Here is a 14,840-nt window from a genome sequence, read left to right on the forward strand (position 1 = left end):
TAGAATAGGGCCATTATGCATATTGTGTAGCTACAACATTACTTCTAGAATAGGGCCATTATGCATATTGTGTGGCTAAAACATGACTTCTAGAATAGGGCCATTATGCATATTGTGTGGCTAAAACATGACTTCTAGAATAGGGCCATTATGCATATTGTGTAGCTAAAACATTACTTCTAGAATAAGGCCATTATGCATATTGTGTAGCTAAAACATTACTTCTAGAATAGGGCCATTATGCATATTGTGTGGCTAAAACATTACTTCTAGAATAGGGCCATTATGCATATTGTGTGGCTAAAACATTACTTCTAGAATAGGGCCATTATGCATATTGTGTGGCTAAAACATTACTTCTAGAATAGGGCCATTATGCATATTGTGTAGCTAAAACATTACTTCTAGAATAGGGCCATTATGCATATTGTGTGGCTAAAACATTTCTTCTAGAATAGGGCCATTATGCATATTGTGTAGCTAAAACATTACTTCTAGAATAGGGCCATTATGCATATTGTGTAGCTAAAACATTACTTATAGAATAGGGCCATTATGCATATTGTGTAGCTAAAACATTACTTCTAGAATAGGGCCATTATGCATATTATGTAGCTACAACATTACTTCTAGAATAGGTCCATTTTGCCTATTGTGTAGCTACATCTGCAGGGCATTAACAGGGCCTTATCCTAATCATCAACACCCACCCACCCTCTACTTGCACTTTGTCCCTTTATTCAAAGCGATCAGAATTGTATTTATGTCCTTTGTTGCAAAGATGTAGCTGTCAACATTGCTATCCCCCATTCATCTTCTTAGTTAATGAGATGATACTGTCCACATCATACCATGCATAAAAGGGAGAGATGTCTTGGAAAGAAATAACAATGATGAGAACTGAACATAACATCATACCTGTTTCTATGATAATATCGACTGGGTCAAAATGTGCCGAACAAGGATGTGTAGGCCTTGTCTATTTAACAATTTTCACGTAATAGAGAATATAAAGTGAAAAAACATTTGTGATGAAATAACTTTTGTTTGTAAAAAATCGATGCGTCAATAGACACGTCGCTGCCATTTATAAGCTTCCTGTGAGTTTATACTTTAGCCGTGCAACAATTTGTCATCCCCGCCTTGTGTTTTCAATGCCTTTTGTGGCCCTATCAATAAACCATCCAATGTCACATGCTGGGTCCTGTTATTAACGTCTGTCTCTATTGTAATCTCGCAAAGAAATCATTGATAGCTGTCCTCCATATTTCTTTACAATCCCACCACAGACATATCTCTCCCGGGAGGTAGGGGGGGAGAGGGGTAGTGAGAGAGAGGGAGAGAAAGAGAGAGCGAGGGGGAGAAAGAGACAGAGAGAGGGAGAGATAGAGAGAGAGGGGGGAGATACTCCCCTCTCCACTCTAAATCTACCGTCCCACCTGAGATAAGAGCAGAATTGAGTTATTGAGCAGGCGGTTTAAGATATAAGCTTTCGCTAAAGGGACACTCAAAAGAGTCACAATGAGAAGAGATTGAATGGTGTTTCATTGCTTGTGGGCGATTCCTGTGTTTCCTCTCTGCATGTCTACAGCAGTGCTTCCATTAACCTGCGAGATCAGGAGCTTGCTATAGTGGAGAATGCAATTATTTTTTAAATATATAATGCAACATGTCTGTTACGGATACTTCATCATACGATTCATAGAGCTAAACAACGTGAATAGTGGTAAATACATTGTGTTTGTGGACTCTATTATTTCACTGTTCTAATGTCATACCATGACTGATGACTACCTAAAGAGTGTCTCCAATGTGTACATTGAATTACAGAAGATCTCTCAATAGCGATCCATCTCTTATTCTTAGCTTTGGTTGGGTAACTACTGAGTGCACAAAACATTAGCAACAGCTGTTCTTTCCATGACATAGGTGACATAGGACCAGGTGAATCCAGGTGAAAGCTATGGTCCCTTATTAATGTCACCACTTAAATCCACTTCAATCAGTGCAGATAAAGGGGAGGAGACAGGTTAAAGAAGGATTTGTAAGCCATGAGACAATTGAGACATGGATTGTGAGGGCGCAGGTAGCCTAGTAGTTAGAGCGTTGGGCCAGTAACCAGAAGGTTGCTGGATTGAATCCCCTAGCTGACAAGGTAAAAATCTGTTGTTCTGTCCCTGAGCAAGGCAGTTAACCCACTGTTCCCCGGGCGCCGTGGATGTCGATTAAGGTAGCCCCCCACACATCTCTGATTCAGAGGGGTTGGGTTAAATGCAGAATACACATTTCAGTTGAAGGCATTCAGTTGTACAACTGACTAGGTATCCCCCTTTCCCCTTTCCCTGTATGTGTGCCATTCAGAGGATTAATGGGCAAGACAAAACATTTCAGTGCCTTTGAACTTGATATGGTAGTAGGTGCCAGGAGCAACGGTTGAGTGTGTCAAGAACTGCAACGCTGCTACCGTTTCCCGTGTGCATCAAGAATGGTCCACCACCCAAAGGATGTCCAGCCAACTTGACACAACTGTGGGAAGCATTGGACACAACTGTGGGAAGCATTGGAGTCAACATGGGCCAGAATCCCTGTGGAACGCTTTCAACACCTTGAATACATGAGGCATCTTCCCTCATTCAGAATGCTAACATAATTTTCCTGACAGAACAGGCATGGACAACCACTCCCGCTGGGTATCATGCACCATTTGTCCACCTCCAACAACAGCACCTCCACAAGGCACAACGTAATGACAAAGAAGAAAGGGATAGTATTTACAGTGTAAGGAGCTGACAGTAGGTTTTATTGGTTTTGAGGGGAAATGGCCCTGGTTCTACTTATTGCAATGGGCATGGACAAGGGAGAAGTGCTTTGCTTTGTACAACTCCATCGCCAATCACACCCAGCGTGAGATAATAGCGACCATAATACACTGTGTAGCTGCTAATGGAAACAAGGGGAGTTTAAGAGCACAGTGAAAGAGAGACAAAGGCAGGAGGGAGAGAAACAATTATGATGTGCTTGATTCACCCTTGTCAAGAAAAAAACACGGCTCGTTTGAGAATTAAAATAAGGATGAGATGGGGGAGAGCAAGAAGAGCCCGGGGGTGAGAAACAGCACAGCATGGTGGGTAATGGCTTCCGCCATTTTGTGCCTCTGTTAAACATTGAGGTAGTGAGGAGAAGTGTAATCACATGAATGTCTTCTGTGCTAACGGGAGATGTTGTCGCGAGTCATCCTTTTCATTATGTCACAACAAATACACCCACACACACACACACACACACACACACACACACACACACACACACACACACACACACACACACACACACACACACACACACACACACACACACACACACACACACACACACACACACACACACACACACACACACACACACACAGCAAGGGTCTACTTAGAGGCAAAGGAAGTCGTGTTGCAATGCTACATGTGACAACCTGTGAGTGTTGAGTCTTAAAGACATTAGCTCACTGTCAAACCAAGTTCACTGTGGTCCTAATATAATATTTGTGACTGTTCATGCAAAAGCATTCCAAATGAATGTGTTCGCTTCTTGAGAAATTGTCACAATGTCTATATCGGCAGTTTCTTTGTTATTAATAAAGGCAAAGGACACGAGTTGAACTCATGGAAATGAATGCAGTCTTGTAAATGTGAATAGCAAATGATTGCAAAGGAAAATGTGGAAAAGCACTTAGCTCGTTCCTCTGTCTGTCAACCTGTTGTTATCCAACGATGCGCACAATCAAAAGGATATCTAAGAGAGTAACTGCTCGAAATTCTAAAGTCAACCCAAAGATATATAAAGATATTCACCTATCTGCTATTTCAGTCTTAAAAATTAACAAAAAAAGTGGAGCTGAATGTTTTTATGATTCAGCTCTAAGTCCATTCTTCTCCCTTGAATCCATGCTGGAACTTCCTCTGACATAGCTCTCAATGGGGAACAGAATGATAGGCTAACCTACCTCCATTTCTGCAGTTCCTGTACCTCTTAACAAAACAGTTAAGTTTCACCTTGTTTCACATTGCTGTGGCACAAAACCTCCGAGCACAATGAACAGCACGACTCAACAGTCCACGTCGAAAAGTACCAGACATTTACAAAAATAAATTTAAAAAAATCAAATAATGGGCCTCTTATTGTTAAACTTGTATATCCTCCTGCATATTGCACTGTGACATAACATCATTAGAGACCTGTGCAGAAGAAAAGAGAGTGTAGACTTCCCAATACGCTCACTCAACTGATGTAGTGCTATCCATATTGTTTATTCTATTTCCATGGCTGTTTATCTGGTATGTGTTGTTTACCTGGTATGGCCCCCTTGGGCCATATGCAAGGTGAGCCAGTTCCATAAATAATGTGCAAGTTCCTCTTTCCCAAACAATGAGACACTTACAGTTGACATCTATGCTTGATGTATGCCAAGCAATTCAGCTGTTCCTTCAAACGGAGAGTTCTGCAGCTGTGGATGTGTTTGCTAACATTGTGCGTTAGTCTATAAAACTGCAGCATATGCAAGTATCTGCTACAGCATTTCACTGGACAGAAGCAAAATGTCGGCTTGAACTTACTGTGCATTATTAAGAACATTGTAAACTTCTGAAGACGGTGCTAAAACAGAATCCAATAGGAAGACAATAACACCAGGGAATATGTTGTTGAGAGTAGGGCTGTAATGCCTTTAGAATGAAGGCTGTGGTGATTAGAACAAGATCAGCTCACAGAATATGTTTCAGCGCTGAGCCTGTGGACAGTTTCTCAGTAGGGTAAGACACAGGAGCTGTCCAGGGTCCTGAAACCAGCTGTCCATGCTAGAAAGCAGCTCTCTGCTGGGTTCAAAACATCAGACCGAGCCGACAGCTTAGCCCGGAGATCAGTAATGTTCAGACAGCTTTCCCCCACTGCTGTACCTTCTTCTGCCAAGGAGAAACCACCTATTGACATAAGTGCAATACACGCCTTTCAGATCTGAATATCTTTCACAAGTTTTCTAATGTAGCCTGCACATTAACTGAGGTGATCCACATGCTGAAATAATGCTGTTTTTTTCTTTACTTGCAAACTGTAACATGGAGAACAGTTTGTCAAAAAGAGATTGACAGTATCTTGTGAATGTCATTGTCAAATAAGCAAAGACCATAGAGTGAGCCTGTCAAGGTGAGGATATGACATCATGCCGTCATTAACTCGGTTTCCATCCAAATGACAACAGATTTTCATTAGAATATTCTATCTGTGCATTTTTCCTTTAAACATACTTATTTTGGATAAAAGGCTGTGTGTGCTCATGCAGTGGACATAAAAATAACTTTACAGAATAAAACATTTTCATTGCATTTTCATCTCACCGAGTGTACAAACACTAGGAACACCTTCCTAATATTGAGTTGCAGTTCTTGACACAAACCAGTGCACCTGGCACCTACTACCATACCCTGTTCAAATGTACTTAAATATTTTGTCTTGCCCATTCACCCTCAGTGGCACATACACAATCCATGTCTCAATTGTCTCAAGGCTTAAAAATTATCCTTAACCCGTCTCCTCCCCTTCATCTACACTGATTGAAGTGGATTTAACAAGTGACATCAATAAGGGATCATTGCTTTCACCTGGATTCACCTGGTCAGTCTATGTCATGGAAAGAACAATGTTTTGTAGGCTCAGTGTATAGCAAATGTACAGTATAGCCAATAGCTGGCAGATACAGTGCTAAACTACATGTTGAAATTATTATGGACGAAAAAGGCAGATTATTTGTATTTGTCAAACAGCAGCCAAGCACCGATCATCATGTCACCGGAACAAGACCCTGGACATTTATTGGATAGGAACATCATCACCGTGCACTTTCACCATCCAGTGAAGTTAATCAGAACTTTTTAAATATGTAGCCTAATAAACTGCATGTTTTCCTGAGTTGGAGGATCACACAACACACAGTATCAGCGTGTGACTCTGAGTTTACTTCGATATGATGGTTATTATATCAATGTTTTCACATAAAGGCGTTTCCACCGTCCATTATTCATTGTACCGACACATATCACACCATGCCAAACGAGCAAATTCTCTGCCACGGGATGGTTTTTCCATACTGTCAATACCGTTAAAACTATTTATTTTACTTTTTCAATACATTTTAATATTTGTGTCTACATTTTAAGTAAAAACCTGCAGTCAACTTGTGTGATACGTTAGGAGATAAAGCAGATTGCGTTCTTCATTTCACCCGTCACATTATTTTACATTATGAAGCTTACGGTAGTTCCCCAGAACAGTTGAGCCAGTCATGTGTTTGTTTGTAAATAGCACAACGGTAGAAAGCAGGAGCAGGTGAGTCCAGCTGTGTATATACAGAGGTTGCGTTTTATATTGAAACACTAGCCTCAAAGTCTCAACGTCAACAGTGAAGAGGCGTCTCCAGGATGCTGGCCTTCTAGGCAGAGTTCCTCTGTCCAGTGTCTGTGTTCTTTTGCCCATCTTAATATTTTATTTTTATTGGCCAGTCTGAGATATGGCTTTTTCTTTGCAACTCTGCCTAGAAGGCCAGCATCCCGGAGTCACCTCTTCACTGTTGACGTTGAGACTGGTGTTTTGCGGGTACTATTCAATGAAGCTGCCAGTTTAGGATTTGTGAGGCATCTGTTTCTCAAACTAGACACTCTAATGTACTTGTCCTCTTACTCAGTTGTGCACCGGGGCCTCCCATTCCTATTTATATTCTGGTTAGGGCCAGTTTGCACTGTTCTGTGAAGGGAGTAGTAGCACACAGCGTTGTTCGAGATCTTCAGTTTCTTGGCAATTTCTCACATGGAATAGCCTTCATTTCTCAGAACAAGAATAGACTGACGAGTTTCAGAAGAAAGTTATTTGTTTCTGGCCATTTCGAGCCTATAATTGAACCCACAAATGCTGATGCTCCACATAGTCAACTAGTCTAAAGAAGGCCAGTTGTATTGCTTCTTTAAGCAGAACAACAGTTTTCAGCTGTGCTAACATAATTGCAAAAGGGTTTTCTAATGACCAATTAGCCTTTTAAAATTATAAACTTGGATTAGCTAAAACAACGTGCCATTGGAACACAGGAGTGATGGTTGCTGATAATGGGCCTTTGTACGCCTATGTACATATTTCATAACAGATCTGCCATTGCCAGCTACAATAGTCATTTACAACATTAACAAATGTCTACACTGTATTTCTGATCAATTTGAATGGTAGTGTATATATAACTTTATGAGCTTGATTGCCTGTTTTTGATATTTGCTTACATTCGCGTTGTGCTAATTAGCATATTTAGCTAGCAACCTCCATGGAAATATAGTATTTATTGTGCTAATTTTGTTAGCATTCTGGTAATGGGCATTTTAGCATTTTTTGGGGACACCCCTTTGTGTTCTAAGCTGGTAATACCCTAAATCCCGGGATGAGCAAAGGATGGTATGACAATATCTGGATACCGCCCAACCTTACTGTCGACAGTTATAAAATTGTACGGCATGTCCTGTTTCCATCAGCCCGGTCGTGACTTTTTTCATGTCTCAGGTAATTCATCTGTATGAAATGGTTGGAAGTACCTGGTTAATGTAAATAAACGTTTGCATGGTCTCAAGTCCCAGTAGTAACCATCATACTATGTGTCTCTTTAGGCAAGACTTTGTGATAGGATTTAAATATCCTGTGAATGCCCCCAGAAGGCATGCCGTGCCGTACTGTTTTATCGTTTTCCTCCCACTCTGAAATCATATATGTACAGTATTTAATTTCACTCAGTATGAACAAAAAGATGTTCAGTTCTCTCAGTCCTTCACCTCTAAAGGCATATCATAATGCATGTAGCCTAATATGCTAAATTGATTTCCCCCGCTTCAATATACATATCTACCGTTCCTATTTACAGTGTTTTGCCTCCTGTGTTTCAAGTTTGGATTCTGTGTGTCAAATTAATCTGAAAGCCACTGACTTCTATTTTCAGTTGCACTGTTTATGCCAGAGGCAACATTATATAAAAAAAAAGGAAAATCTCAAGAGGGATTTAACGTAAAAAGAAGACGAAAAAAAAACACACTCCTAAATAGATTTAAAAGCATTGATGTAATAGGCTCAGAAGCAAATCCTTGAATAGATCACTATGCCAGTGTTATTAAAATGCCATATTCAACCACTGAAAAAGCCCTGGGACATGGGAAGTGCATGAGACCACACAGATAATCAGTGCCACTGAATGTACAAAAAGAGGTCATCTCAATTCTCTGTGGTAGGAAATAGACTTGGCATGGGGGCGTCATTTTGGACCACTGGTTCCCCATTCTCCATTCTCCACAGTGTTATGAGCACTGGTTCTCTGCAACCCGGTAGTAGTAATCATTTTTATAGCCTTTACTTAATTAAAACGTCAGAGCAATATGCGGCCGAGTTCACCAAATTAAAAATAAATTAAGATGGCAGATGTGGCCTTAATGGCTTAATCCAGCCTTTATATTGGCTCCAATAAAGCATAGCCACAGTCCAATATTGTTCAATACCTGCTATCTTCAACAGAATCTGCTTTAGCAACACTTTAGCTCAATATTTTAACAAAAACACAGACAACAACTTTAACACATGCACATAATGACATGGCAGACACTGTCTGTTTCCTTCTCTTCCTTCCAATTGAAATGTAACCCTGAGTAGGAATGTAGTACAATTAAATTAGGGGGACCCAATTTCAAGCGGGACCACTCCACTGATAAGCTGTAAGAGTGATCTGAGAGAGCACTCAGGGTTCTACTGCTACATTATGACAATATTAGACTTAAAACAGACGAAAGTGGAGAGAGTAGAAATCAGATGGGCAGAAAGAGAGAGAATAAAATAAGTCTAATTGTGTTATGCCTCAGGGCGATGAAGGGTTTCAGAGAACAACATTTTCTTGGGTGGGAAAACTCCAGAGAACTCAGAACCCTGTTTGGAATTCTGTTGTGCCAGGCACATGCAACACAGGGTTAGCATTTGAAACTGAGCATTTAAGCATGTTGGCTTGACGCGTTTGACACCTCCGTGTAATCATATGTCATGTACTCTATGCCCTTTGGGAGGAAAATTGCCTCAAAGGAGTGGTAAAGAGGATAAGATCAAAGATCAAGTGAAGTAAACTCAATTTTCTAAAGAAGGTGGGGGTGAACCGTGTACTGTATCTATTCCAGTTCTAACTAGTCAGTCAGCCCAAGTTAACCGGAACCATTAACATTACTTTAACCTCTAGTGACTCCCCATCCCGCATGAGGGAGCGTAATCATCGACTGACACTAATTAGCATAACGCAACGGACATAAATATTCCTAGAAAATATTCCTATTCATGAAAATCACAAGTGAAATATATTGAGACACAGCTTAGCCTTTTGTTAATCACCCTGTCATCTCAGATTTTCAAAATATGCTTTACAGCCAAAGCTAGACAAGCATTTGTGTAAGTTTATTGATAGCCTAGCATAGCATTTTGTCCAGCTAGCAGCAGGTAACTTGGTCACGGAAATCAGAAAAGCAATCCAATTAAATCGTTTACCTTTGATGAGCTTCGGATGTTTTCACTCACGAGACTCCCAGTTAGATAGCCAATGTTCCTTTTTTCCAAAAAGAAATTTTTTGTAGGCGAAATAGCTCTGTTTGTTCTTCACGTTTGGCTGAGAAATCGCCCGGAAATTGCAGTCACGAAAACGGCGAAAAATATTCCAAATTAGCTCCATAATATCGACAGAAACATGGCAAACGTTGTTTATAATCAATCCTCAAGGTGTTTTTCAAATATCTATTCGATAATATATCCGGATGGAATAATGGCTACCTCTGTATTTTACGTGAGAATCACTCTGGGAGCATCAGGTGACCACTTGTGCAATGTAGCCGCATACGGGTATTCTTCAACATAAATGCGTAAAACTACGTCACAATGCTGTAGACACCTTGGGGAATACGGAGAAAAAGTAATCTGGTTGATATCCCATTCACTGCCCAATAGGGATTTGATACCAGCAACCCTCCGGTTGCCAGCTCACTTCCCGGGATTCTAACTGGCAACCCTCTGGTTGCTGCCTCACCTCTCTTAGGTTACCTGCTGCCCATAACCATATTACCCATGTAATGCCCCACATATAATCAGTTTGTTGACAAGGAAATTCCCTGACCCATCAAAAAATAACATGTGTTGGAAAATTTACAGTAAATATGAGTACATTTATTTTTTTTATTTTTTAAGAAAAACATTATTTCCTTACCTGGCAAGGCCTCTGATAGTAGATGTCCATACAGTGTGACTGAAGAGTAGTTGAGCAGTCCTTAAAAATATCCCCAGTGCCAACGGAATTCACAGGTCACTTATTCCAAGATTCCAATGTCTGCAATGAAAAAAAGAGAACAAATTTAATCAGAGATACAGTGGGAGTTTTCTGGTGATAGCACAGGTCTGAGCAGTAACAAGCCCAACCAACCAAGATAAACATCCTTGAAGACTGTCAGCCTAAGGAAGACAGAGGAAGGCCGCTAAGTCGAAGAAGGAAAAGACCTCTGACATATGCAGAAGTATCTTCCTTAAACGCTTGAGCAGCTTGATTATTTTTCTGCCAAAAACGGCAGCCGAGGGACACTTCATTAAATCCTAATATCTTGACCGACCAACTGGCCAAGGAAAGGGTTTAATGAAAGAAGATCCTGATTTAACTCTTAACTGTATGTTTTGGCTACTAATGTAAGTGTCATTGGAGGGGAAAGGATGCATTCATTAACATATATGATTATTCATATCAATCCATTTTCTTTTAGTCGACCCAGGATGCTATAGCTCTTCCTAATGAAGGGGAGGAGACTCAGTTTACTTGAATCAATGGTGGAGTTCCTTTAACATGGCTAAACTCCGCCCACCCAGGGCACCGGGCCATGAATTCCATCATTCAGTGAGAAATACTTAATAAGACAGTTACAGTATGATGACATCAACTTACATTGTGAGCACAACTACCATGCATTACATTCATATGAAATTCACTGTAATTTTAGAGTAATGAAAATCAATGATGTTGCTTTTATCAGTCCTAGGTGTAGATAAACCTGAACAGATAAGAAATGTGATAAGTAATAAAATTAATTGAACACCTTGTGACTGAGATGGGTTTGCTCCCAGAGGACAAGAACTGATACTGTATGTTAATATGATTGAGGAAAATCACACTTCCTACTATCGTCATCTAGCTATCCACTTAATAACACTCTCAACAATGGAGAAACTGCATAAAGGTGGAGGAATTCAGATATGATGTCATTGTTTCAGCACAACCCACAAAGCTTTAACACTACGGCACGCAACATGGTCCAATGTGCTAATAAATCGGCAACATTTACTTTTGAGTAATGGAGAGCAAAGTTTGCTACTAATGTTTGCTAACCTAACTATGCTATCGCTAGTCCCATAAAACATGTTTTCTAATGTTTATGCATAGTCTAGATAACATTTTGTATTGGCCAAGTAAACGTATTGTTTTTCAACCAAGTTAAGTATTTTGCCAACTATTTTTCATAATTGTTCTGCATCTGTATTTAAGCTATAAGACATGAGGGGTTATGGTATATGGCCAATATACCACGGGTAAGGGCTGTTCATATATATGACGCAACACGGAGTGCCTGGATACAGCCCTTACCTGTGGTATATTGGCCGTATACCACAAACCTCAGAGGTGCATTATTGCTATTATAAACTGGTTACCAATGTAAGTAAAGCTGCAAAAATAAATGTTTTGTCATACCCGTGGTGTATGGTCTGATTTTACACGGCTGTCAGACAATCAGCATTCAAGGCTAAACCACACCGTTTATTATTCGTAAATATAACTCTGGATCCAATCTTCTCCTTCACCTGTGCTGAAAGCCACCTGATCTACTATCTTAACTAGTGCTGCTCAACACCACCTAAATGACTTGCTCGGTCTTCTCTCAACAGTGTCTTTGTCATATTTAGTTCTGGTACTGATTTGCACACATCGATCTGTATATTGGTATTAAAGATAGAGAAATGAAGTCTCTCCTTGTGCAGGCTGAAAGTGGATGGCTGTTGGTCATCCAGGAAACACACAGTAAGTGCCCAATGTGGCAATCTATGATAGCAGTGTAGGAACTCAACTTCGTGGAGGCTTTCGAGCGGAAAGCTTTTCCTTATAATCTCCGAATTGGTCAGCAGAACAAATCTCCAAAATGGACACGTTAAAGTTCTGGTAGAACTTTTTAAACTGAGCTTGACGAATCAGAAAGGCATTTGACTGGGACATAAGCCTACAATATCCTGTCCAAATGATTAGACAAAAGAGGCAAAGGCCTGTCTGCACAACACAATTATACAGTTCCCGGTATTTCAGAGCATGAGTGTGAAGTGTTTTCCCCCTGTTGTTTTCAGCATGTCAAAATATGAGCCTTTATATAGCTTAGTTCACCTGAGCACTGACAACGTTCTCGAAAAACAAACAAACAAATGTTATTTTCTTTCACATGAAAACTGAGACGGCCCATCCAACAAGCACAGTCAGTGGGCGTTGACGAACCAACAAACGTTGCCGTTTTCTGACGGCAGCCCACCCACAGATTGGAATAATCCGCCGTTGAAGGATTTGGAAGACTGGAGTCGTGGAGGGATTACGAAGCGGAAAATGAGTGCAGCTTAATTGGAGCAAAGACTTAATGAGAGTCCCTTGAGGACTGTAATCAGTGGCAGAGGAATGGCCCAGGTAGGGAGAGAGCACGGTCAAAGAGATCAGGCTTTCCAAATGATAATAGCAGGGTTTTTCGATTCCATGCCTGAGCCTGACGGTGAGGTTGTTAAGAACTGAAGAAGGGTGTCTCTGGTGTCCCTCATCACTTGCTTTATTTTGAGGCTAAGAAAGGTCATTTCAGGAGAGGTGCTTCAGTTGAACGGAGCATAAGTGGCAACAACATAATACCGATTCATGTAAAACAGATGTATGTCTATTTTGTCAATGGGGACCAGATTAATAAAGGATAGCTAGAATACATAAGAATCTGTTCCAGGTAGGTAGAAATGCTGACCCTCTGAAAATGCTCTACAAATTAAACAACATTAGCTTCCTTTGTAGATGTCTGCTATTGGATTACGTTTTCTTCAAGCGTTAGATCATGTCAGTGATAGACTTTAAGTTACTTTTGGTTTGGCTTCAGCTGTTTCTCTTCCTGGCAATACTTTAGTGTGAACACTTTGCTGACTATGTCATTTAGATCAACACCAGGTGGTTAAACGTGATCATCATGTGTGTACCACACACACACGCACACACACACACACACACACACACACACACGCACACGCACACGCACACACACGCACACACAAGCACGCTTTAGGTGTTGTTTTGTCGAAAAAATATCACCTAGTCTACACAGTCATCACTCGATGTTTACTCTCTTTCATAGTCAGATTTCAATGCCTACGTTGAGGAATCATCCGTTGACCAACCAGCATTTTCTGTCAGATGAATGCCTGAAAATCCTATATTAGTCTTTCTGCATGCCATTGAGAAATTGTAATTTCCCATCTGGATTCTTATTTGTTTACCAAATATTTGGTTTTAGTATGTGTCCTGGTTGAGTTAGTAGCATTTTATTGAGCAGTTTCACCTTTGTGCAGTCTCAACTCACATCTCTGCACAATAACCATAAAACTCCACTTGTGTCTGTCCCCATATCTTTACATCAACACTTAACCTGGTAGGATTTACTGTGTTACTTTGCATTCTGCTTCAATAATAATTTCACAATTGAATTGTGTTGCTTTCAAGGCCTGGTGTCGTATCTCAGTTTGTCCCAGACAAGGCTTGCACAAATTGCACCGAATGTGGATCTAGCGTTCATCTGACGATCGTTCAGCACACATTTTGTTTTAGGGACCACCTGCTGTACACAACATTTGTCACGCAATTCTACATGTAAAATCGGTGCGCACTTAGGTTGAGGTGCTATTGTACTCTCGGCCAGCAAACGTTATAGGTATGTCTGAACTCTAAGAGAAACGTATGCCTCTTAATCTTTGCAGTCCACTGCAATCCTCACTCAAGCCCCTCTGGCTTTGTCACCATTGTGATTCCATTACGTGGCGACAGACTGAAGCAAGTCTGAGCTTGTGCATTCAATTCAACTTGATGACACATATATGCCGAAGGAGGTTTTAGGCTCAGCTGCATTGATCCACAGCTGAATTCGATTACACGCACACTGAGGACCATTAACAGCAATAATTTCTTCTTCTGTTTCAATGTGATGTCCAATTACATTGCATTAGCCAGAAGTTAGCCATCTAGATTAGCACTGACCATCAACATTTGATAGTTACGATACTTAGACTAGAGTTAACCAGGACATACAATTACTTTTGTGTACAACCAGCTGGGGCAAACTGCCATTGTACCACATGCAATTAATTGCTGCCTCCGAACTAGAGCAACAATAGTGGCTTTTGACGTCAGCAGATATGTATCAGCAGATATATTCTACATCACATTTTTATCAATCTAAATATCTCTCTCATCGTTGATTTCAATGGGGTGAATGGGGCCACTAATGTCAAGGACAAAATATTTATATAGTTCTACAGAAAAACTGTCATCTATAACAATGAGTCGGTGATTTTATCCAAGCAGAATTTTCACGGTGATGCAATACATTTCAGTCATCAAGAGTGTAGATAAACAGGGAGGTACCCTAGGTAGAATTTGCTGGATACAAAGACATCATTAATTGTCTTTGAGAGTGAGTGAAGCACTGAGT

General features: G+C 40.5%; 1 long non-coding RNA gene across 1 annotated transcript in view; it reads right to left on the reverse strand.

Annotated features, from left to right (window-relative positions):
• Positions 1-10,327: 10,327 nt before the first annotated feature.
• The window catches only part of LOC139366003 (uncharacterized), a 116,871-nt gene continuing 112,358 nt past the window's right edge, over positions 10,328-14,840 (reverse strand). The window contains exon 3 of the long non-coding RNA XR_011626712.1: positions 10,328-10,414. This is a non-coding gene — a long non-coding RNA (uncharacterized lncRNA). The remainder of the gene's footprint in view (positions 10,415-14,840) is intronic.

The sequence above is a fragment of the Oncorhynchus clarkii genome, chromosome 14, assembly GCF_045791955.1.
Source record: "Oncorhynchus clarkii lewisi isolate Uvic-CL-2024 chromosome 14, UVic_Ocla_1.0, whole genome shotgun sequence".
Lineage (NCBI taxonomy): Eukaryota > Metazoa > Chordata > Actinopteri > Salmoniformes > Salmonidae > Oncorhynchus > Oncorhynchus clarkii.